The 25,843-nt window shown below is 30.9% G+C and overlaps 1 protein-coding gene and 2 long non-coding RNA genes across 36 annotated transcripts in view; 2 read left to right on the top strand and 1 right to left on the bottom strand.

The window, feature by feature from the left end:
• LOC142333458 (uncharacterized) overlaps nucleotides 1-25,843 on the top strand; it is a 338,230-nt gene that overhangs the window by 200,791 nt on the left and 111,596 nt on the right. The window lies entirely within an intron of this gene.
• LOC142333086 (uncharacterized) lies at nucleotides 72-25,583 on the top strand. The gene is made up of 4 exons (XR_012758519.1): nucleotides 72-294; nucleotides 3,310-3,403; nucleotides 5,078-5,220; nucleotides 25,437-25,583. It is a non-coding gene; the product is annotated as an uncharacterized LOC142333086 (long non-coding RNA).
• LOC142333087 (uncharacterized) lies at nucleotides 5,216-17,961 on the bottom strand. The gene is made up of 3 exons (XR_012758520.1): nucleotides 17,671-17,961; nucleotides 13,430-13,797; nucleotides 5,216-5,355 (listed from the first exon to the last, which is right to left on the bottom strand). It is a non-coding gene; the product is annotated as an uncharacterized LOC142333087 (long non-coding RNA).

Below are 25,843 nucleotides of genomic sequence, written 5' to 3'. Positions count from 1 at the left end.
GCATTCATAGAGTACAATAAAATATTTCTTTTATGTTGGCAGTATCAGTTTTAAAATTACCGCGGAAAAATAGGACGTGGACAGCCATGTTTTATTGTCGTGTGTTTGTTGTTTTTAGTTCGAGTATTATACTGTAACTTATGAAAAATGTGCTTATAACTCTTGTTTACTTTCTTCAAAAAGATATTAATAATCTTTATAGATACAGCCAATTATTATCATTCAAGTAATATTTATTAAATTATTTTGTAAAAACTGTTGTGGACTCAGAATTACCGTCGATCTGTTGATACGGTAAGTCGCACTTTGTTATTAGTTGGTTATAGATTAGGCAATTGTAGGTTAGTACTATTGTATTTGTAACTACATTTTTGTGATTTCATTTACTTTTTCAATATGTGCGATTATTCTAATGTTATTATAAATGATAGTGAATTAATTGATACAATGAACACCGATTTTCATCTGGACAATTTACCGATATTGGATTGGAGATGATGATGATATTAATACTGACAACGTAAACAGTAATCATACTTTGAAAGTAGGCCTAGTGTTTCTGTTGTTGATAAAGTTTTATGTGATGAATTATTTAGAACGACTGCAGGTTATGAAGATGAAAATTTAATTTCTAATGATAACCTATCTTCTAGCCATAGATAAAATGATGAAAGTCGACCTAATAACATTACTGATACTTAAAATGTAGATTTTCCCTGTTCTACAATAGGGAGTACTCCAGCAGAAAATTATTTATTTATTAGGAAGTGGAAGCATGTTTCTAAAGAAACTGTTGTACCTGAATATGACCTGCTTCAGAGCATAAACAAAACTTTTGTTTGAAAATTGCACTCAGCAACAGATGTTTATTTAGTCTTTACACGTAATATTCTAAAAAATATCATGTATCAGACAATTCTTTATGCCGTTTTGGTAAGTGAACGTGTTCTTTTATATTTACTAAAAGAAGAATGGGGAAAGGGAAGAATTATTTACTTTTATGACTGTTTCACTTGCATTACTCTTCTTGAGAGATTAAAAACGGAGTCTGCATTAGCACGTGGCACCAACCAACTAAACAGAAAAGGAATTCCCCAAAATTTGATAACTGACAAAAAGCTTAATTGTGGAGATTATGACATTCCAATTAAGCAGCACAGGCATATGTTTTTTCAAGTAGAGGGACACAAAAATTGTTACACTTGCATCCAGTTACCACGGTACTGAACATACTACTCTATCCCAAACGGAAATGGATGGTTTAAGAAGAGTGTTGCATGCCCTACTGCTGTTGCAGATGCAGATTATAAGCAACACATAGGGGGGGTGTTGATATGGCAGACAGATTGCAAACCGTGTGAATAGACAGTACAGAAAGTGGTGGCACAGAATATTTTGGGGACTTTTGGAGATGTCTTTTGTAAACTCATATGTTGTGTTTTGAAAAACACAAAATTTTTGATAAACCGAGTTTACTGAAATTTCAAAGAAGTGTCGCTCTAGCCTTGTTGGTGTACAGTGAGCCAAGGACATCCAGTAAACGAAAGAGTAGTGAACAGTTAATTTCTGGAAATGTCAGGCGAAGAGGAAAAGGCTTTTCTTAACCAAAGGATGTCAGACTTAGTAATAGAGACATACACTGACCTGTTTTCTCATCACAAAGAGGTAGATGTGAGATTTGTAGCATTAATAAAATTTAATCACACCCATATAGCAAATTCTCCCACTGCAATATAGATTTGTGCTGTAATAAAAAAAAAACTGTTTTTCTCTTTATCATGAAATAAATATTAGTTGAAAACTGTAATTAGGATTATATATATATATTTTTTTTTAGAATATAAGCTATTATAGTATCATTCAGTGCGTGCTATAATGTTGACATTTAGGATTGTTTTATTACTGAGAGTTTGTATATATTTTATAAAAACATAGTAGTTACCATATATTGAATATTTATTTTGTTTCTACAAAATGATAAGAAATTACCTGCTTGCAGTGGAAACAATAATGTAAGGTAAGAAGTTGTTTGTATTGATGGTTTATTTACATGACTTAAATTACATTGAATATTAATTATTGAATAAAATATTTACTAAAATCCTAACTAAACCATTCCATATTATGCTTATTAAATAAAGGTAAATTAGTTACTTTTACAAACCATACAGAAATTATTGTAAGTGCATGTGGTAGTGTAACCACTGTATAGACCGACGGTACTTATAAGTAAGTACCACGGTCATAGCTAAAATATTCTAAAAAAATTTTGGATGTTTTATGTTTTGTGCTTTATTTTAGATCATTTTGATTTTAATTTTTCTTTTTGATAATGTTATGTCAGCTACTAGAATATTGTTTTATTTATGTAATTTGTAGTTCTATTATTACCTTCTGAAGATGTTCATTTTTTTATGTGAAAAAATAATCATTAAAACCTAATAATATTAGCGTAAGAAAAGTGTCTTTTATTTTAATAAAAAAAATGTTTTAAGTTATATCTAAATTTATTAATTTTCTTATGTTTTAACCGGTTGGCTGCCGTAACATAATTTTTGGTCTTTCCAATAGTATTACTTTTTGATGTACTAATAATTTGTTGATGAAAATATTTGATACTTATCAGAAAAATTGGTAAATAATGTTTTACATTTAAGTCAAATATTATGAATAGTCAATAGTTCAACATTGTACTATTAGAAAGTTTACAACTAATTTTATTTATAAATCAAAATACAAAAGACTGAAATGTTTTATGTACTAAATACATTTATCACCAGTAAAGCGGAAACATTTTTACCATACATTTACACATAAATCTTTGAAGTCAGTGATATTGTGGGAGTAAACATACTATTTACATGCTATGTACTTATTGGTTTTAATACTAACAAAAAAGTAACTGTTTTTACATTTAAATATAAAAAACAGTAACAGTAAGAAAGGTATGGTCATTTCTTGATTAAAAAAAAAGTTACATTTAAAACCATTTAAATGTATAAAACAGTAACATTTATGTATGATCAATGCTAGATATAAACATTTGATGTAAAAATAAAAGATATTCAGAATCAGATCACCAAATCAATCCAGACAGCAGCAACCTAGGCATTTTAACATGCTACTTATAGCATTCTTTAAATCTACTGAAGGATGAGTTCCATATCAGCACCTCAAAAAATTAAATTGTAACAAAAAGGTGATACAATTATGTTAGCCACTTAACTATCATCTTGTTAAAATGATTTGTTTTTTAGTATTAATTAAAAGAATCTCTTTTTATAATTTTTATATTAATTCTTTACACAGGTAGAGATCATTTTATCCATCAGATATCTATTAATCTAGCAGTACTCAATGCTGATGTATTCTTTGCAATTGGAAAAGCTGTGTGATACCAGGAGTAAGTAAAAAAAAAACTTCACAAAGAGAATGTTTTGTTGACCTGTCTTGTGTGTATGGATTATATTAAATGGGTGCATAAAGAGGATTCTTAATGTTTTATTTTTGTTAAGTATAGATATTTTAAACCAAAATATGTATTAATTAATGTATAAATTAGACACTTTCTGAGTAGAAATAAATTAATAGTATTCATTGTTTCCAACAGAAAAGGATTCATTAATACATCGTTTTGAACTACGTATCTCAGTCTTTCTTCCGATTAAGATGCACATTAACATCCCAGATCTTGTTACTGGTGATATTTTTTCTGAGATGTTCATTTTAAAGCTACTTCTTTGATAAACAAAAAACTTATGAATGTATGGCTTAATACCAGCTGCATTTTTGAGGACTTGGGATATTATTTGCAATAACATATTTGGGTCAGTAAAGAATGAAATTGGAAACCACTTTCTTGGTAATCCTACCATGGTATGCTTGTGATTATTAAAAACAGTTAAGCTACAGTAATGAGTAACTTGTTACTAATGTCCAATTACCTCCAATTATATGTTTGTGACACCTTAAATACTATTATGTAAATTGTTGTACTATATTACTTTTCAAAAGGAAATGTGCTCTCTTTAAGAGTTATTTCCCATCAGTATAGTATGCTACTTATTTTCGTCAAAAATCTTTGGACGTCAGATTTCATCGCTGTGAAAACACTTGAAAGCTAATCATAGTTGTATCAAGAGTAGTTTATCAGTGGAAAATATCTTAATGGTGACCCAAATTTATTCTATTACATTAATATTTGGAGAACTTACTGTTCAATTCAGTTCAACAAATTTCATCAACTTTGATAAAAGCAAATTGTCAATTACATAACTGCAGAATATTGTTTAAATAAAATTCAGATGTTAAAATCTAAGAAATAAATACAATATATTTAATGTATTCCCTTAAGAATATTCCATTTTTGAATGTGAAAGTGTCTCCATCAAAATAGTCTTACACAAAACTACTTCAGGTGTTTTTAATTGGGTCATCTAGATTCTTGAATTCTTCAATCTGAATAATGAAAAGTAAATTTTATACCATTTGTGAAGATTCATCATATACATAGCAGATTTATTTTTATGATGCTTCTTACACATTGTCTTCTGAAATGATCTTTTGTTTTTGTTTATTTAAATAATATCTGGAAATTTATAGGTTTACATTACTTTACTATATCATATTTTTCGTACTTTTTTTGCAAGGATATAACTAAGAGGTGTTAGTTTTTTGTGTATTCGTGACAGAGAAATTAAAAAAAATCTTTGATCATCTGTAAGATTAAAGTTATAATAATAATAATAAAAAATAAGAACATAAAACATTTTGATAGATGATGTATGGTTGCCTGCAGTTGAAAACCAAGTACGTACAACAGCTTAGTTAAGCAATAATGCCTTTTAGGTAATATATGTTTATATTTACTTCCTGTTATTTAAAGTGGTCATGAATTTATCCTGAATAACAAAGCACAAGACCCGAAATTGTCTGGTTGAAGTGAAAGAGTTTTTGTTGAAGTAAACTAGATATTAAAGTTCTTAGATATTTTTTATTATTTTAATTACTTGCTAGTTTATTGGTTCTGAACTCTAACTACTTTTAATTTTTTTGTTCCTTTTCCATTTTGTTGCAGTGCTTGGATACATAGTTACATATATTCTGATATCAATTCAGATAGATAATACATTTACTTAATTATTTTTATGCACAAATCCAGTTGGGTTTTGATGTCAATTACATTTTAAATGATTCTACTACTTAAAGGATTAGTTTACTGTAAGTAAATGATGATTTTATGTTAAATTTATAACATACAACTTTTAATTATTCTTGATTTCGCTGAATGCTTATAGTATCAACTCCATTTGTTGGTATTTTCTTCTGATATATTCATTATTAAGGTGTTAATACCTAATCAAGAGAGAGTTATCAAAGAACTGACTTAACTATTTTAAAAATAAGTAATATATAATGAAATTAAAATGTATTTCAGATGATAAAAATTGATTGTAATAGATTTAAATATAAATTTATTTAATAATAGAAGGATCATTTTTAGAGCCAGAGAACTTTCCTCAGAAAAACGATTTATCCAAATTTATCTGTTTAGTGAACAGTAAACTTGTCTATACATTAAAGAAAATGAAAGGGGTTGAATAAAGAGGTCAGTTGAAGAATCTTCCCTTTTTATTAATTAGAACAATTTGTTTTTCAGTAAAATCAGTTAAACACCTCTTGGTCTGCAACAAATAGCACATCATCAATGTACCCAACTAAGGCCGATTCTTTAGGCATCTCCAGCCTCAGCCTCAATTTTTTCTTTAATAAGAAAAGTTAATTTTTTTCATAGACTTTTTTAAATCGGTTCTTCTTTTTTAAATAGAATTAAGTTCTTTACAATTTTTGATTATTAAATTTGCACTTATTAATCATTTAAAAAACTATTGTACTTCAAACTTTAATAAACCTGATTTTTGCCCTGAATTTCTCTGCTTTAAATTGGACATCATGAAAACTATGAAAGAAACATTTGTGTGGCTTGTTTCATTTGATTTTACACAACAAGAATCATAAGAAACCACCTTATAATTTTCAGTGTAACCTCATTTCACCAGAGAACCGAAATCCTGGGGAACTTTTTTACTAGCCATGATTTGATAAAAAAGCGTCTGACATATTTTTGTATGAACTTTTTCCATATTTCAATCTTTAGATTCGGTAAAAAAAAAAATGTTTCTTTCCTCTTGAATCACTAAATAATGTTAACATAAAAATTATTTTATTATCAATAATAATAATACAGATTGAAGCTTTTTTTACAAACATAAAGTAAAAAGGTTATAACTGAATTATAAGTAATATAATAATTTAACAAAGAGGAGTAAATAATAATAAACTCGAAAAATGTTTTTATAAGGTTAACAAATAGATCTGACGTATTTATTTTGAACATAGTCATAGAATATCACTCTTAATAAACATTATTATTAAATAACTTTTCAACCCTTAAACTTAAAGAACTCAAAAGATCTATATTTCATGAGAAATATGTGGGTAGAGGTGTACTGGGTACTTTTGAAATTAGCTTTTTTTTTTGGTCTTCAGTCATTTGACTGGTTTGATGCAGCTCTCCAAGATTCCCTATCTAGTGCTAGTCATTTCATTTTGGTATACCCCCTACATCCTACATTCCTAACAATTTATTTTACATATTCCAAACGTGGCCTGCCTACAAAATGTTTTCCTTCTACCTGTCCTTCCAATATTAAAGTCACTATTCCAGGATGCCTTAGTATGTGGCCTATAAGTCTGTCTCTTCTTTTAACTATATTTTTCCAAACAAATGCTTCGTTCTTCATCTGTTTGTCGCAACACCTCTTCATTTGTCACTTTATCCACCCATCTGATTTTTAACATTCTCCTATAGCACCGCATTTCAAAAGCTTCTAATCTTTTCTTCTCAGATACTCCAATTGTCCAAGTTTCACTTCCATATAAAGCGACACTCCAAACATATACTTTCAAAAATTCTTTCCTGACATTTAAATTAATTTTTGATGTAAACAAATTATATTTCTGACTGAAGGCTCGTTTCGCTTGTGCTATTTATCATTTTATATCGCTCCTGCTTCATCCATCTTTAGTAATTCTACTTCCCTAATAACAAAATTCTTCTACTTCCATAATCTTTTCTCCTCCTATTTTCACATTCAGTGGTCCATCTTCGTTATTTCTTACATTTCATTACTTTTTTTTGTTCTTTTAATTTTCATGCGATAGTTCTTGCGTAGGACTTCATCCATGCCGTTCATTGTTTCTTCTAAATCCTTTTTACTCTCAGCTAGAATTACTATATCACTATATTACTATATCGTAGCATCTTTATCTTTTCACCTTGTACTGTTACTCTGAATCTAAATTGTTCTTTAACATCATTAACTGCTAGTTCCATGTAAAGATTAAAAAATAACGGGGATAGGGAACATCCTTGTCGAACTCCCTTTCTTATTACTGCTTCTTTCTTATGTTCTTCAATTATTACTGTTGCTGTTTGGTTCCTGTAAATGTTAGCAATTGTTCTTCTATCTCTGTATTTGAATTCTAATTTTTTTTAAATGCTGAACATTTTATTCCAGTCTGTTATCGAATCCCTTTTCTAGGTTTATAAATGCCAAGTATGTTGGTTTGTTTTTCTTTAATCTTCCTTCTACTATTAATCTGAGGCCTAAAATTGCTTCCCTTGTCCCTATACTTTTCCTGAAACCAAATCGGTCATCTCCTAACACTTCTTCCACTCTCCTCTCAATTCTTCTGTATAGAATTCTAGTTAAGATTTTTGATGCATGACTAGTTAAACTAACTGTAATGTATTCTTCACATTTATCTGCCCTTGCTTTCTTTGATATCATGACTATAACACTTTTTTTGAAGTCTGACGGAACTTCCCCTTTTTCATAAATATTACCCACCAGTTTGTATAATCTATCAATCGCTTCCCCACCTGCACTGCACAGTAATTCTGCGAGTATTCCGTCTATTCCAGGAGGCTCCTGGATTAGACGGAATACTCACAGAATTACTGCGAGTAATTGCCATTTGAATGGCAGAAAGGCTTTCTGCCATTATTTTTTTTTAATGCTCTCTTAAATTCAGATCTCAGTATTGTTTCTCCCAATTCATCCTCTTCAACTTCCTCTTCTTTCTCTGTAACACCATTTACTAATTCATTTCCTCTGTATTACTCTTCAATATATTCCACCCACCTATCAACTTTACCTTTCGTATTATAAATCGGTGTACCATCTTTGTTTTACACATTATTAGATTTTAATTTATGCACCCTAAAATTTTCCTTAACTTTCCTGTATGCTTCGTCTGTTTTACCAATGTTCACATCTCTTTCCAGTTCTGAACAATTTTCTTTAATCCACTCTTCTTTCGCTAGTTTGCACTTCCTGTTTATAGTATTTCTTAATTGTCGATAGTTCCTTTTACTTTCTCCATCACTAGCATTCTTGTATATTCTACGTTCATTCATCAGTTGCAATATATTGTTTGAAACCCAAGGTTTTCTACCAGTTCTCTTTGTTCTGCCTAAGTTTGCTTCTGCTGATTTAAGAATTTCCTTTTTAACATTCCCACCCATTCTTTGTTTTGTCTACATTTTCTACCTTATCTTTTCTACTCAGGCCTCTTGCGATGTCCTCTTCAAAAATCTTCTTTACCTCCTCTTCCTCAAGTTTCTCTAAATTCCACCGATTCATCTGACACCTTTTCTTCAGGTTTTTAAACCCCAATCTACATTTCATTATCACCAAGTTATGGTCGCTATCAATGTCTGCTCCAGGGTAAGTTTTGCAGTCAACGAGTTGATTTCTAAATCTTTGCCTAGCCATAATATAATCTATCTGATACCTTGCAGTATCGCCTGGCTTTTTCCAAGTGTATATTCTTCTATTATGATTTTTAAATTGGGTGTTGGCAATTACTAAATTATACTTCGTGCAAAACTCTATAAGTCGGTCCCCTCTTTCATTTCTTTTACCAGCCCGTGTTCACCCACTATATTTCCTTCCTTGCCTTTTCCAATGCTTGCATTCCAATCTCCAACTATTATTAAATTTTTATCTCCTTTTATGTGTTTAATTGCTTCATCAATTTCTTCGTATACACACTCTACCTCATCACCATCATGGGTGCTTGTAGGCATATAGACGTTAACAATCGTTGTCGGTTTAGGTTTTGATTTTATCCTTATTACAATAATTCTATCGCTATGCATTTTGAAATACTTACTCTCATTCCTATCTTCTTGTTCTGGTGACCTCTTCCTTAGTAGCTAAATAATCATGACTAATCATGACCCGTTCGGATCTTCAGTTGAAACAATTTTCACCCGGAGTACCGAACGGGGAACTAGTTTACCTCCGGAATATTTTACCAAGGAAGGTGCCTCCATCATTGCTATATGAAAATGCAGACACCTACATTTTCTTGGAAAAAAAGCAGTTGTAATTTTCCATTGCTTTCAGCTGTGCAGTACTCAGAGGACTGAGTGATGATGTTGATATGGCCGTTTAAGTCGTCCTGACTTACGCCCTTAACAACTACTGAAAGAGCTGCTGCCCTCTTTCAGGAAACATTCCTTAGTCTGGCTCTTAACAGATACCTCTCTGATATGATTGCACCTTCGTTCCAGCTACTCTGTATCACTGAGCACTCAAGCCCCCTCACCAACGGCAAGGTCTCATGATTCATAGAAGAGGTGAAATTGGCTATGAAAATTAAATTGCAACCATTTTAGTTTGGATTGTCATAGTCCAACAATTTTTACGTCAAGGTATTTGTTTTTCAAATTGCTTTAAAATGTTTTATCACAATCTTGTCATTTAGAATTTTCCACTTTTTCTTTTTAGAAGTTTCCCTGGATGCTGGCTGTATCTGCTCATAACAAAAATCGTTTCTAGATAGAAGCTTTTGCCAAATTTCATTGTTTTCTATGTTTAATTATTGAAGTATTATTTAAGGCTTCTCATACTTAAACATTCTTACATATCTATTACAGTAGTCATTTTCTCACAACTTTGTGGAACAAGAACAAGAAAAAAATAATTATGTTACTGTGTCACCGACAGGTATTTTCTTAAAATAATCTAAAATTTCATCTGTTCATGTTTTAATGTCAGAGTTTTGGTACTGATAAAAGAAGCTATGTTTTAAATGACTTAAATTTATTTATATCTACTTAATTTTCGTATTTGATCTATTCATTAATTGGTCGAATCAGATCTGAAATAAAATAAGGAAATATTTTGAAGTCCCCGACCTTAAGTAGACAATGCATATAAACCATTGTTTCTTAACAGAAAGGGTACATTGCTTTTTTGCATTACATTGTCAGTACTGTCCTTTCTTATGCTGTAAGAGATTTAAAACATCTAAGATGCAAGAGACACAAATCTAAGCTTCCTTCTCTGCGAATAAAGGTGTTTATTATACAACCTATTCTTGTGATAAACAGAGTGACAATGTCACTTATATACTTTCATCTTAGCCAGGAGGCCGAGAAACGATGGTATCACTTATACAACTAAACATCTCTTGCGTTTTTGCCAACCACCCCCCGTATCTAGTCCTGATGGGCTTTACTACAGATCATCATTTAAATCTCTACTGAGAGATGTCATTTCAAGTCGCCTTGGCCCAGGTTGCCACTGATGTGAATGCCACAAGCGACATTCCCATCAGTGTAACTACGAGTATTACTAAAAATAACAAAACTGATCTCCAATCTCTAGCAAGTCTGAAAACTATAGTCGTCGAAGGAACTGAATCACCTACCTATCCAAAGTGTAAAGTGAGTTCACATGCGACACAAACGTGGAAAAACTCTAAAACAAAAACATGAAAATAAAACTAATAACAAAACAACAAAACCGATATAACACTAACAAGAAATTGTAATGAAACATATATGCAAGAACAAGACCAAGCAGCACCCTAGATTTCCTTCGCATTCCATTTCCTAGTCAAATAATGCAGAGATTCTACAACCACGGACCATTCAGCCTGGTCCTTTCAGTTTCGATTAATGTTAAGTGTTGCTCCAATGGTATCCTGTTGACAAATTACTGCAGTGCACTCTAGATTGTATTTAGCGCACTCATATAACACATGGAAGTCATCGTCCTGCTCTCCACACTACAGGCACAGATCCGAATCCACCAATCCAAATCCAGCCAGCTTACCCATCTAGCTTGCCATATATCATAACCATGTTGCTTGATTTCCCAAATCTTTTTGGAGGTCAACTCACCCAACTTCCTAGCAACGTACCGCTCCTGTCTCTCAAGAGCTAGAATATCAATCAGTTTCACTCTCGCAATCACCAAGACCGCCTCCTGTGAAACCATCTGGTAACTACTGTTACCATCAACAGTAATAGTCATTGGGCCCTCAATAATATATCTCTATAACTACAGAATTTCATCCTATCTGCTCAAACCGGTGCAGCATATAACATAATTGTTTCACACATGCCCTTGTACAGGATGCTTAGGATCCTAAAATTGAAACCCCCCCAATCTGGATTGACCACACGTCGCATCTCAAAAAAAGGTACTGCAAGTCTTTTCCACGACGTATTGAAGCTGCTTCTTGAACTGAAATTTCTCTTCAATATATACCCTGAGATACTTTTGAACCTGAATGTACTGTATTTGATGGCCTGACATCGATACTTATCGATCCTGACATCGAGTCCATTGCCTATGCGGAGGCGACGAGCTCCTGCTAGTTTCAACAATTCTTTCCTGTACGTTAATGTTTATTTTGTAACTATGCATATTATTTCATATTACTTTACCTGTAATCAGATAACTCCTTCAGCCAAAAAAGTAGCCATCTCTGCATCGGAGATGATAATTTATTAATGGAAACACAGGTATTCTTTGTATTTGTGAATCTAATTATTTGCCAATTTATATGTTCTAATACGTACATAAATCTGAAAGTTTATTTGTTACTCAATCACCCAAAAACTAATTCACAGATTTTGACAAAATTTTATTTTTTTATATAATAAGAGTTCAAGATTAAATAATATGCTTGATACGATAAGCAGAATTTAAAAACTGTTCATGAAGATGGCAGTCTTATAAAATGAAAAAGAAAGAGTTTAGGATATAGAGTACAGTAAATATGGTAATTTTGAAAAACTTTCATATAATCGAAAACAATGAAGAATATCATTAAACCAGTTAGAATGAATCCAAAAATAAAAAATAAAAAAAAAAAAGGCATAAAACATTGAAAAAACATTAATAATTTTTTCTCATACAAAAAATAAATTATAAGCAATAAATTAAGGAAATTATCGTAATCTATTTATACTAAATCATTATTACGCGTACAAACAAAGTTAATTTCATTTTTACGTACTAACACTCCTATATAATTTTAAATCTTCTAGCTAACTGTAGATTTTTTCTTATTGTATTCTATAAAGAAAACCAACAAACTTGTTATGAAGATGAAATAAATTTGCCCTAGAAAATTTCTTATAAACTTCATTTGATATGCATTTACATCTGACTCATCTGAATGATATTTCGTTACCAGTTTTTCCCTTTTCTTCAGCTTCTTCTTTGCCCTTCATCGGTTTGTGAATGACCTTTTAATGACCTTTACTTGAGACATGCAATTAAATAAATTGGTTGCATCCAGCTAATATAATCGCGGTAAGGATGATGGAAATAATAGTGAATTTTAGCCAAAAACATACATGCAGTAATGGCTGCATTAAGTCAACACAGCCACGTGATAGCGGCAATTTATTCTTTTAATGTATGATCAAGTGTTAGCAAACCAGGTATTGAGGCCATTATTCATAAATTATGTACTTATATAGAACAATGGTGATACTGAAGGCTAGATAGTAACCAAATATCATTTGAGTAGGTAGAATAAGCTTGTTTTGCCATTTCTGTATTCTCTTTACTGCATTAAACATATTGTTTAAAAAAAGAAAAACAATTATTTTTCTTTTCAATCTATACTACTTCTATATAGAATTTCATTTTATCTTAAACTTGTGTAATTATAATAAAAAAGTGAGATTTAAATTTGAGCTTCAAAGGATTTCAGTGAAAGGCATAAATTGTTGTCTTAAAAAAAAAGATGAATTGAGCAAATAGGGCTCTTGTAATTGCAAGTCATTGATCTGTTTACAGTAACTGAAATAAGAAAAAAACTATTTCGGTCATCTGAAATAATGAAATCTATGAGTAAATATTCAAATCCGTGTAAAAATAACTGGCTTTACTAGAACTTGAACGCTGTAACTCTCGACTTCCAAATCAGCTGATTTGGGAAGACGCGTTAACCACTAGACCAACCCGGTGAGTAAAAAAAAAAAAAAAAAATACAATAGTACTAACCTACAATTGCCTAACCTATAACCAACTAATAACAAAGTGCGACTTACCCTCTCAACAGATCGACGGTACTTCTGTGTCCACATCAGTTTTTACAAATTCTGTTAATAATGTTTTTTAATTTTGTAATTATTCATTACATAACCTGGACTTCATTTTTTAAAAGCATTATGAACTATGGACACTTGTACTCTTTTCCTCTTTTGTTAATTTTAGTATCTGCTTGTAGAGCAATTTGATCATGCCTTTAACTTGAAGATTAAACAATTTTGGAGATAAGAAATGCCCGTTATTTACTTCTTCTTATTCTCCTTTATACTACTCAGTGTTTCATTTCTTTTGATTGCTTTTTCTGAGACTTCTCCAGTTTATTAACTGCATCTCAACTGGCATTTATATCCAGTAACAAGGCCATCACCTGATAACAAAAAAGCTTCACCACAGTCCATTTTTGTAAATGTTTAGATGTGAATGAAAACAACTTCTATTTCTTATGCCAAATGCCAGTGGTAGATCAAATAACCAACAATGAGGATCTCCCTCAAACCTTCATTCTTAAAACAGTTGACTGTTTCATACTATTCTTCCCATTCATTTCTAATGTAACATCAAAATATTTATTACACAACACATCCACAATTATCTGATTTATACATTATAATCATCGTTTTTCTTAACAGATATTACTATGTTTACATTATTCCATTACCTTAGACATGGATGAATTAAAAAGTGATCAGACAACTAAATACACTTTTAGAAGATTGAGCTATAAAAAATTTATTGTCTTCTATTGAGTTTAAGAAAACTTCATTTCAAAAAACTGATTTATACATTAATAATTTTTCAACAAAATGTAAAAAAAAATAAGTATAATAAATGTTAATCTAAACAATGTACTACTTATAGTACACAATAAAATTTAGCGTACTAACATAGCAACAAAGTAGTAAATGCAGTTTATTACTTTGCTGCATTTTGCCAAGAAGCGCTTTATTCAAAATAAAAATGTGAGCAAATACAGCATACAAACCAATCCACCATGCTTCTTAATACGAACATTAGGGACAAAAAACGAGGATTTTAGATATATTTTCAGTTTTTTTGTTATGCTATTCACTACTAAATCTAATGTACTTAAACTAATGCTTTTATAAAAACTACAGCACCATTTAAATATAGGTCAAATATTAAACTAATTATTTTGAAATGTATTGTAATATATAATAAACATTATTTTTAAAATTTTAACAATAATACAGACAAAAAATGGAAAATAATTAGCTTAATATTTAAAATAAAAAAAGTAGAAAAATATATTTTAGAAAAGGCCTTGGTAAAAAGTTCTTTCAATAAAACTAAATGTGTTGCGATCTAGAGTAGACGCGCTACTCGACGCGCATCCACCATTGGTTCGCTCTGCGCTAACAGCAGCTAAAATAGAAATACGAGCACATAACAATAAATCCACGCACCATCCTTTTTTATGGAGAGTGATAGAGTTTATAAGGTTCTTTTAGCCCTAAAATTCTCACCGTTTTGTAGTAGGTTTACAGACAAGCGATTAAAGTGGTCATTTAGCCGAAGTTCATTTTCAGACTGAAACTTTATATTTCTTACTTGACGTACCATACACCCAAATATTTAAGGCTTTCACTGTTTTTAGCAAACCACGGCGCCTCAGCTATTCACTTGTCTAATTTTGTTTTGAAACCGCTGAATGATTGCAACATTTGATTTGCTAGCCGTGTCCCATAGGTGGACGCCATATATTCATATTCGTTTCAAAATTCCTGATTATAAAAGTAGCTAATTAGACAAATATAACTTAGACCTACTGCCCAGAAACCAGTATATTTCCTTGAACTTCATATTAAGTAGCTTTCTCTTCTCACTCACATGAACCTTCCACCTCAAACGTCCAGGTACCTTATACTTACACTACACGGAATTAAAATGCCATAAAGGTGGACCCGTAGGCAGTCTCTTCTTCTCATTGTGAACGTCACATGGTTAGACTTATCTTGATTATCCCTTAACCTCCATGTACCCACCCACTTGTTAATTAAATTTAATTCGGATTGTAGATTAGTTGAGGCCAAAGTTGGGGTGTCATCGACAGCCAGAATAGCTTATTCTGGCTGTCGATGACACCCCAACCAACTGGCTGATAGTGACTCCATTCTCAACCAAAAGGTCGGCAGTGAAGGAGCAGTATGAGACATTTGTCAAACTTGAGCCTGCGAAACCCAACTTACTGTAAAAATATTTTACTTAGGAGAACTGCCAATCAGGTAACTGCGAAGAACAGGATAATAAGTTTAAGGATTTTTTTTTACAACTTGTATAAAAGTCCAGACAGCCAGACCTTGTCAAAGGCCCGCTGGACATCTGAGAAGGCTGCCGAATCTCTTCTCCTCTAAGCTTCTGCTGATAACGTTAACAAGTCTGTGCGTTTGCTTAATAGTGGAGCGCCCGCTACGGAAACTGAACGTGTGATCTCGAATAACGTGACTGCACCAGAATAGGCCACATCCTGTGAAGAAATAACCTGTCAAATACCTTCGAAAAAACTAGGCAACAGGTTTATTGACCTGTATAAGGATACATATTGAACAGATTTACCCGATTTCGGTATCATAACCATTTGTAAAACTTTCCACTCGATAGGGAAGTACGTTTGAATTAAATAATATTAAAAATGCTTTTTTTCTACAGCTGCCTTGATATATATTATTATCAATCATTTAGTTAAACGCATTTGTTAAACAAATACGTTTAATCTAAATACGCGTAATTACGTTAACTACGTGTGTATATAAATAAACCAATAGCGAAGTATTAAAAACGTTATAAAATTCCTAAAGTATTTAATCGAATAATCGATTTAATTTAAAAACTCAATAAAATTTCATAACATTGTTTTTTCTAATAACAAAACTATATTAATTTTAACGTCCTAAAAATTGTGGTTTAATAATCGATTCTAAAAATGAATTTTAAAAGTTTCTACGTTACATAAAATTCGAGGATTTTTAAAGCGATTCATTAAATATTAAACTAGCAGATCCGGCAATGCTTCGCTATATATATATATATATATATATATATATATATATAGAGAGAGAGAGAGAGAGAGAGAGAGAGCGAGTGGGAGAGGGAGAGTTTAAATGAACACAATTGAAAATTTAATAAAAAAATGTAAAAACTGAACTTCACAAATTTTACCTTTCACTTATTCTCCTTCCCCTTTTCAACTTCTCCCTTTCACCCTTCTCCCTCTCCCCTCTCCCATTTTCCTTTTTACACTTTTCTTTTTCCCCGTTTTCCATTTTTCCCTTTTGCCTGCGCGTAAATCGGTCCATTAGTTTTTTGGTCACATACGAACATGCCTTTATATTTATATAAATATATAGAATAAAAAAGTCTGTTTGTATATTTGTTTGTTTGTATCGTAAATATCTCGACACCGGCTCCCACCTAGCGGGTATAGTTTTTTGCAAAAATATTTCTTTTCACGTAACTAATATTCATATTCTGAATATAAACCAAATCGGTCCATAAATATAATTTTTCTAAATATCTCAACTCCAGCGCCATCTAGCGGGTTCTTTTTTTGCAGAGATAATTCTTTCCATGTAACATGTATTGTGAGTATGAGGTAAATCGGACCGTAAATACAATTTTTCGAAATATCTCGACTCCAGCGCCACCTAGAGGGTCCAACCTAATTCAGAAACCTTCCCTGGCATGCGTCCAACCATTCCCCAAAGTTTCATTGCTATCGGATGAACGGGTTAGGAAGACATAAGAGACATACAGACAGACAAACATTCATTTTTATATATATAGATACATTAGAAGTAGAAATGTATAAGTAGAAATTAGGGAAATATAGATATAGAAATAAATTATATACTTACACTAGTAACCACTTTTTTTAGTACGAAAAGCTTCGTAATTGCTATAAAAAAAAAACTTAACAAAAAATAAAAGATAATGTTCAGAATATTATTCTGAAAACCAAACATTGCAACCGAAATATTTATTGTAACATTTACTGTGTGTGTAAAATAAAAACCGAGCTGAAAGTAAGGTAAGCGGTATTTTTCTAAACACTGTAAGTTGATTTATACCGGGCATCTGTCGTCTGATTTTAAACAAAATTCCAGAAGATGGTTTTTAACACTAAGTTTAGACTTCATTCATATCCTAGATAGTCTGGATACATCGCTAACACACGAACATATCGGACACTATCATACATTTAAATAATCCAAATATAATTTACCATTTGATGAAGATATACAAGGTAAAGAGTTGATGAAGATATACAAGGTAAAGGTCTGTCAATAATCTTGCAATTCTGCTTATTGTGTGTGCGATTGTGTGATTCTGTTAAACACCTCTAAGATGAAATAAAATTCTCATGTATTTTGCTTTTTTTGCGAATTCAACGATTCAAAAGCAATTACAAGCCTCTTCTAACGAGCATAACTTCAATTTAAAATACAAGTTCGGATATGTATGACAATGTAATTATACTTAAATATTTCAACTGTACAGTTGTAGTATACGACAACTGAAGATTGTACTACAAAACAGTGTGTAGATATATAGAATTATTTAGACATATATAGAATTTGTTAATGTTATTCCTATACATCTTATTCTTTAAAATGCAGATTTAATTGTAACTCTGCATTCATTAATTTTTAATTGACCTGTTTTTAATGTGTTAATTATAAATTAAATGAATATTATAACAGCTATTTTCTAGTATTACAAAATATGTATATTTTAGAACGATTAATACTTTTTTCTAGCGAATAATAAACAATTTATTCATAAACATGCGTTAGAACTTAGAGATAAGAAACCATTTTGTGTACCGCTCGCATATAAATGTTAAAAAAAAAATATGAAAATAAATGGTTGTCTTTTCCTGATTTTGTTTATAGGAAAAGAACGTATTAATATTCTTCAAATCCTGATTACTTTTATACCCTACTCGGATTTTTAATTAAAGGATATGTTTTCCGATTCCAGTTTTCTGCTTTTTCTAGTAGTTATTTTAAAAACGAATAATTACTAGATATTATTTTTTTTTTAATAATAATCATCATTTATATCAACAATATTCAACGTAAAATGAATGAAAAAGTACCCTGCTACGGTAAGCGATGGTAACTCTATTTAGCAGAAACTCATAACGGTTAACCGATCCAATAAATAACAATGTTATGTGTTCATAGTCTTGAATGCAGAAATTTCCATCTGATCTAAATACGTGATTTCGACATCTATATGTGATGGTTGTTAAACAGTAATAAGTACAAATGCTTTGGTATACTAGAAAAAAATATACTTTGAGACAAACAACAGCACTTATTCTGTCTTAAATCGGAATACACAAAATTCAGTAATAACTAAGTAGTTCGTAAAATAACCACACTTGCGTATACATCACATAGTCCAACCCCAAAAATTGTAGGTTAACAGAAATAATATTAATTATTTTGATCGATTGGAATATGGAACGGTACGGACATATCGCAACCGATCACAAAACGTTTTATAACGGTCATAAAGAGAATATAAAAAAACAGATAAATATTAAAAATTAAAAAACACGTCTGACGTAAAAAAAACATTGCTGACAAACATTACTCCGGTTTGGTTCCATCGTGATTTTGTAGTAACTAGCAAATACCCCGTTGGAATTTTGAGAATGGATGATTGTTTGCGGATATATTATAAGAGCATCCCACTGCAGTCCCAGGGGTACCCCATTTGTAACCAGTTAATGGTGATGATTGTTCTAGCCTCGTATGAAGTATAACCTGGCATAACCTCACCGCTCTAGCCTCACACGCAGTCTCCACGGGAAACCCGTTATTATTAAACAGACATTTTTAAATTTATTTAATTTTTATTTATTTATTTAACGTAAATTTAATATTATAATTTTTGTAATTTTATTTATTCGATTGATTTGAATCATTTATTTCAAACCTTAACACAGGGAGAAAGGCTCACAGTTTACAGTTCATGAATTCAATTCACTAAAGTTTATCCTTCAACCGGCAAATCTCCACTACTACATATATTTTATAAATATACATACGACGTTTATATAATATAATACATATACATATTTATATAGCCGACGCAGGTTCATACATCTAAATCGGTTCGATCGTTAAGCTGCTACTATGGAACAAACATATACATCATACACCATAAAAACATTACACTCCTTTTTGGGCAGTCTAAAAAAAACAAGTTTTCTTATACATAATACGTAGTTATTGTGTTCATTAATTATAATAGATTTTTCGATAAAAATATGCACTACATAATTTACTCTTATTTCAATAATTCAAAAGCTAATACTAGTTTCATTATCTTACACGGCTTAAATATTCAGTATTTAATTTTTTTTTAAATTATAAATGCAATTTGGTTATAGTTCTTACCAGAAATCTGTCACTATAAATTGACAATAAATTTGACTAAAAATAAATAATAAATTGATAAAAAATAAACTAAAATGATGATAAATTGACAATAAATTTGTGAACCGAGTAAGAAAAAGTTACAATTTTTTCTTACTCGGTTCACAAATCTATCCTTTTCTAAAATATAAATAAAATAAAAGTAAAGTGAAATGTATATAAGAAAACGTAAAACACAACTACGAAAAAGATTTCAAATTTAAACATTTATCTAAATTAACTACTTTTTGGATTAGTAAAAATATACAGAAAATTCCGTGCGCAAATAAAAACTGAAATAATATTAAAGAAATATTATTTGTATACGTAACTCCGAGCTGATCAGATCGAATGTTTTACAAAATTAAGTATAAACTCTGCGGTATTTATCCAAACATTGGTTTTGATTTCGGACATTTATCGTTTGTTTTCAAAAAAAAAAAATCTAGGATATTATTAATTTCTGATCTTAGACTAAATTAGTATCCTTGATACGTCATATATACCATTAGCACTCGCAGATATGATATCCAGATCCTACGTTTAGCGAAACCAAATATAAATTGTTCTGAACAGTACCGTGAAAGATATCCACGATAAATAAAAGTAATTATTATCTCTTATTAGTATTTGAAATATATTTTAGAGTAATAAAAAATCCATATTGTACTCCATATTTTTTGATCGGTAAAATAACCAAACAAATGTTTCGATTAATATCTGAATTGAATCCATAAGTTTTTGGTTGCTATCTCCTGTTTTTTATAATAAATGTTATAATACTGGTGATACGTGGTAAGTGGAATATTATTGACGCCGATATATTAACGAATTCATTTAAATTATTAATCTCATTTTGTTTTTTTGTAGAAAATATACTTTTGCATTTATTATAGTACTTGTTTTATACAAAACCTTTTTCGATTTAACTACAATTTCTTTGCATGGCAATGGTAAAATAGAATTAATATAACGTTTTACATCCTCATCAAACAAGGTAGTCTTATTCTCTGTTACATAAATTAAATCTCAGTTTTTTACCATTTTTTATTATTAATTTCGTTTATTATATAGATTATTCGTACGCATTTTCTAAAACAAAAATCCTATTTATCTCATTACTTTCCCGACTAGATAGCGCTACAGCAGAGCTATAGTTTTAAAAGGTAAGTACTCTAATCGGTTTGATTTGGCATATGCGGTTTTCTCCGGATTTGACGTCTGGACACCTAAGGAACCCAAAGAACAAAAAAACCGGATAGAAATTTTTCGGATGCTGATTTTCGTGTGTATGTGTGTTCGGTATCGCACTCTAAATCACCTTATATCTTTATAACTACTGGACCGATTTTGACTAAACCTGGTCAGATTACTTCTATATTTAGGGCATTGATTCCATTAAATTTTCAACTTAAAAGGTCAAGGAGTTGAGGCTGTAGAGCAAGGTCACCCTTAGTAACTCAAGATTTCGCCTAATTAAGGCCATATTTTTCTTAGGCATATTTGTGAAACAGGAGTTTCACATTTATGAAATAGGAGGAGAAAAGATTATGGAGGTAGAAGAATTTTGTTATTTGGGAAGTAGAATTACTAAAGATGGACGAAGAAGGAGACATATAAAATGCCGAATAACACAAGCTAAACGAGCCTTCAGTAAGAAATATAATTTGTTTACATCAAAAATTAATTTAAATGTCAGGAAAAGATTTTTGAAAGTGTATGTTTGTAGTGTCGCTTTATATGGAAGTGTAACTTGGACGATCGGAGTATCTGAGAAGAAAAGATTAGAAGCTTTTGAAATGCGGTGCTATAGGAGAATGTTAAAAATCATATGGGTGGATAAAGCGACAAATGAAGAGGTATTGCGGCAAATAGATGAAGAAAGTAGCATTTGGAAAAATATAGTTAAAAGAAGAGACAGATTTATAGGCTACATACTAAGGCATCCTGGAATAGTCGCTTTAATATTGGAAGGACAGGTAGAAGGGAAAAATTATGTAGGCAGGCCACGTTTGGAATATGTAAAACAAAATGGTAGGGATGTAGGATGTAAAGGGTATACTGAAATGAAACGACTAGCACTAGATAGGGAATCTTGGAGAGCTGCATCAAACCAGTCAAATGACTGAAGACAAAAAAAAATTGTGAAACAATTAAAAAAAAAACAGTCTGCAAAAAAAATTTGGACAGATTTTCTCAATGCTATGTTATGACGTCACAGGTGAGCGGTAGAATTAAATAAATGAATATCTAGTGTAAAAAATGTAACTCGGTTTTGTTGGGTCTCGAACTCATTCGCCCGGTTTACTCGGTACTTGGTGCGTTAAGCCTCGCGGCTACACCAGTCTGCCGACCGTGCGAGCAAAATTTGTTCTATGTAAGTTGTGAAATTACATCGGTTTAGTTACTGCCGACTGTCGAAATCTAGTATCGCTACACCCGTGCGAATTAAATATGGTATGTGCGCGCTTGCATACAGACTCACTTCAATTAAATTAATGTTACCGAGCGAAGCGAATGTAAGTTAAGTTTGGTTAAATTATATTTATAATTTATCTCCAAATACCCACAGATTTGAAAGAATTCTGCCTCTATTGTACTTTTTTTTTGAAAGTAAGGTCTCGTCTATTTCCACAATCATTCCTAGACTACCTATCTTTTTCTGGTTCATTAAAAAATGGTCAGCGCACACACACCTCTCTTAGGTACATTTTCCAGTCCGTTACTGCTTCACTTGGCGTTAATCTATGCTCGCTTTGCTCGCTAATCTTGACTAATATGTAAAATATGTTAATATGTTTAAAATAACCCGGTAAAAAAAAAAAAAAAAAAAAAAAAGTGTGTTTTCTCTAATGTTTTATTTATCAATTATTATAAAACATGATAATTTAAGTAATTTTTATATGAAAAAATTCAAAATTTAGGAGGCATAAAACGAAAAAGTATCGACATGTTAATTAATAATAACTTAAGAATCCGCGCACTTAAGAATTTTTTTTATTCATTATGTAGCCATCCACCCACTTCTGCCACGATCTACGTAAAGTATAAAATATATATTCATTCATATTACTTTCCCGGTGAATGTAGTTAGTATAACCGCATTAAGGGAGAAAGTATGGTGATATGTCAAAGCTGAAGTATGGGTTTTTTGGCAAATCTTTACGTTTTCGGGTCCAATTACTTCATCTAGACGAAAAACATAAATATGCGTGTATGTATTTGCTTACGTATGTACTGCACTGATTTTGGCCTTCCTAGGTATTGCTAAACCGGTTTCCCAAATTTGGCTCAGATATTTCTATATATGGCGGACGAGTGATATCATATTAATCTATTTTCACAATTCGTTAAGGGGAGGAAGCAGCGAAAAAAACGAATTTCGTTTTTTCTTCAGACATTTTAAACCAAAGAAGATTAAAGCAATTTTTTTACCTGCAATACATATAATAAATAATCGCAATTATTATTTTTTCTTTTAATAAACATTCACCTCTTCAAACTGAAATGTAAGGATGTTCTTTTGCTCTATCTCGGTTCGGTTTAAATATTTTTCAAAAGTGTTTTGAAAGTTTATACATTTTTTTTTGTTTACTTTTCAAGCCAGGTTGGACCACTTTAGTCTTCCATATTTCAGTTCCTCTTGAATTTCTGTATTAGTTTGGCCTTTCGATTTTCCCAGTATTTCTTCATTCTATCGGACGTTGTTCCTAAACTCGTCTGTGACCACTTGTTATGCCTTTTTCATTTTTTTTAATTGAGCCTATTGTTTTGAAGTACGTAGTTAACACAGGCGTCCTCAACCCCCAAACTAATTTCTTGAAGATCTCTTTATATTTCTCCAACATATTTTCCACACATTTTTTTGTTAATATTCCTTGTGACCAATTTTTTTAGAATTCGGTTCTCAGGCATTTTTAATACGAGGAAAAAATGGGAAATCCTTCGTTTCTTCATTGTACTGAGAATCGGGTCGACTTATTTGTTGTGGCAATTCGCATCCTTTTGATAACTTTTATTTAAGCAAGTTCTGATAATTCGGCTTTCTGTCTTAAGTAATTGGTACGTTTTACTTTCCTTCTTAGTCTCACAAGCATAATAAAGCGCCACCGGAAGTACTACTGTGTTATAATAATAAATTTTGGATTTTATTTTATTTTATTTCTTGATAGTTCTATATATAAAGTTTATACTTTATAAACAGAACTACCAAGAAATTTCTACAATTATAAACCCCGGACCTAAATACAGAAAAGTTTTTTGAAAATTTTGTGTTTCTTATTTTAAGCTTTATTGAAGGAAAAGCTAGATATAGAAAAAACTTTACTTAAGTTAATGCGTTAAGCTTAACCTATTAATAGAAAATTTTTCTTAAAATGTATTACCCATCTCTAAAAAAATTACATATGTATCCATTTTTTGGCTGTAATTCTTTTAATTTTTTTTATTAATAGCCAGAAAGGTCATGCAATACTTTTCCGGCTTATTACATTAATTCAGGGGATGATCTCCCACATGAAAATAAAGAAAACATTTTATCTCAATATATGTTTGGAAATGCTTAGTTTATGGGTTATACGCCATTTTGTATCTTTAACATAAAATTATTTTGTAATCGTATCGAGCCGAAATTTCCTATACTGCTGGAGTATCTAGAGGTTTACTTGTATGATAATAATAAACCTGATTTCTCAATCCATTTCAAACTTTTTCATTGTTAATATCATTGCTTCCTCTGGTTTATGTAAATGTTTCACAAAACACTTTGAGCGTTTTACGATAAAGATGATGATCAGCTGTTTATTCAAATCCGTTCATAAATAACAAAGTTACGGCAAACGTTTTTGAAGTGAGTCAATCTAGATTAAAAAAACCTGTTTTCTTTTCCTCCCGGTTAAAATTAATTAACTCAATAGGATCTCGACTGAAATAATTTTATTAATGTTAGTATGTAATAGATTATAATTTAATAATATTTAAAAAATTATGTGATATTAGAATAAAATATTATTGAAATCTTGAAAAGATTATAATAATAAATAATATTAATATTGAAAAATAATTTTCATTAAAGCAAATGTAATTAACATGTTCAATTTATTTATGTATTCACGTGAAATAAATACCCCTAAGACTTTATTTTTTATGAATAATTATAATCTAAAAAGAAACATCTTGTTTTATTTAATTTTTTCAGAAGCTTTTAGAAATGATTCATGAGCTCATTACTTTTATTTTTAAGATATATGAATATGGATTCATCCCAGAGAAAAGTTTTAGACGTAAAAGGAAAGACTGTTTAATTTTACGTGTTATATGTAATTTACGTATTTTTATGAAACAAATTCAAATATTACAGGAAGAATATACTATTTTATTGTAACTGAGGTACAAGAAACTGGCAGTACAATTTTTTATGTGAGCAATTTAGAAAGGAAAACCGTTTGAATACGAGCATTTTTACAAAGATATTTTATTTTGTATTTTGTTTAATTCAATATTTAGTTACTGAAACTATTATATACCGTATCCTAATTCTTATATTTTCTTCTGGTGGTAGGTCCTCCGACAAGCCCATCAGTGGCATCGTCGGCCTAAATTAGCCGTCAAGACAAGACAGCACAAGATTTCTGTGGCTCCCATCAGACTTTACCGCTACCCGATTTTCAAATCGGAAGGGAACTCACAGTATCCGTTCACAACCAGTCTCCTACAAGGTAACAAAGAAAAATTAAGAAAATCGTAATAAAAATAGATTTTTTATTATCAGATTACCCGGATGATAAGTGAATATCGAGTAAGAAAACAACAATATAGTAAAATACATAATCATGAACTGCATTGCAGTTCACCCCAGTCGGAATTTGTAAAGAAAATGGCTCGGCACACGTTTCGGTTCATGAAGCCACACGTGTATTCAAACCTTTGAAACAATTGCAACATCATTTTTTAGAGAAGAATTTTCCA

The sequence above is a fragment of the Lycorma delicatula genome, chromosome 12 (assembly GCF_047948215.1).
Source record: "Lycorma delicatula isolate Av1 chromosome 12, ASM4794821v1, whole genome shotgun sequence".
Lineage (NCBI taxonomy): Eukaryota > Metazoa > Arthropoda > Insecta > Hemiptera > Fulgoridae > Lycorma > Lycorma delicatula.
Note: the sequence above shows the minus strand (reverse complement) of the source record. Positions and strands in the feature narration are given on the sequence as shown.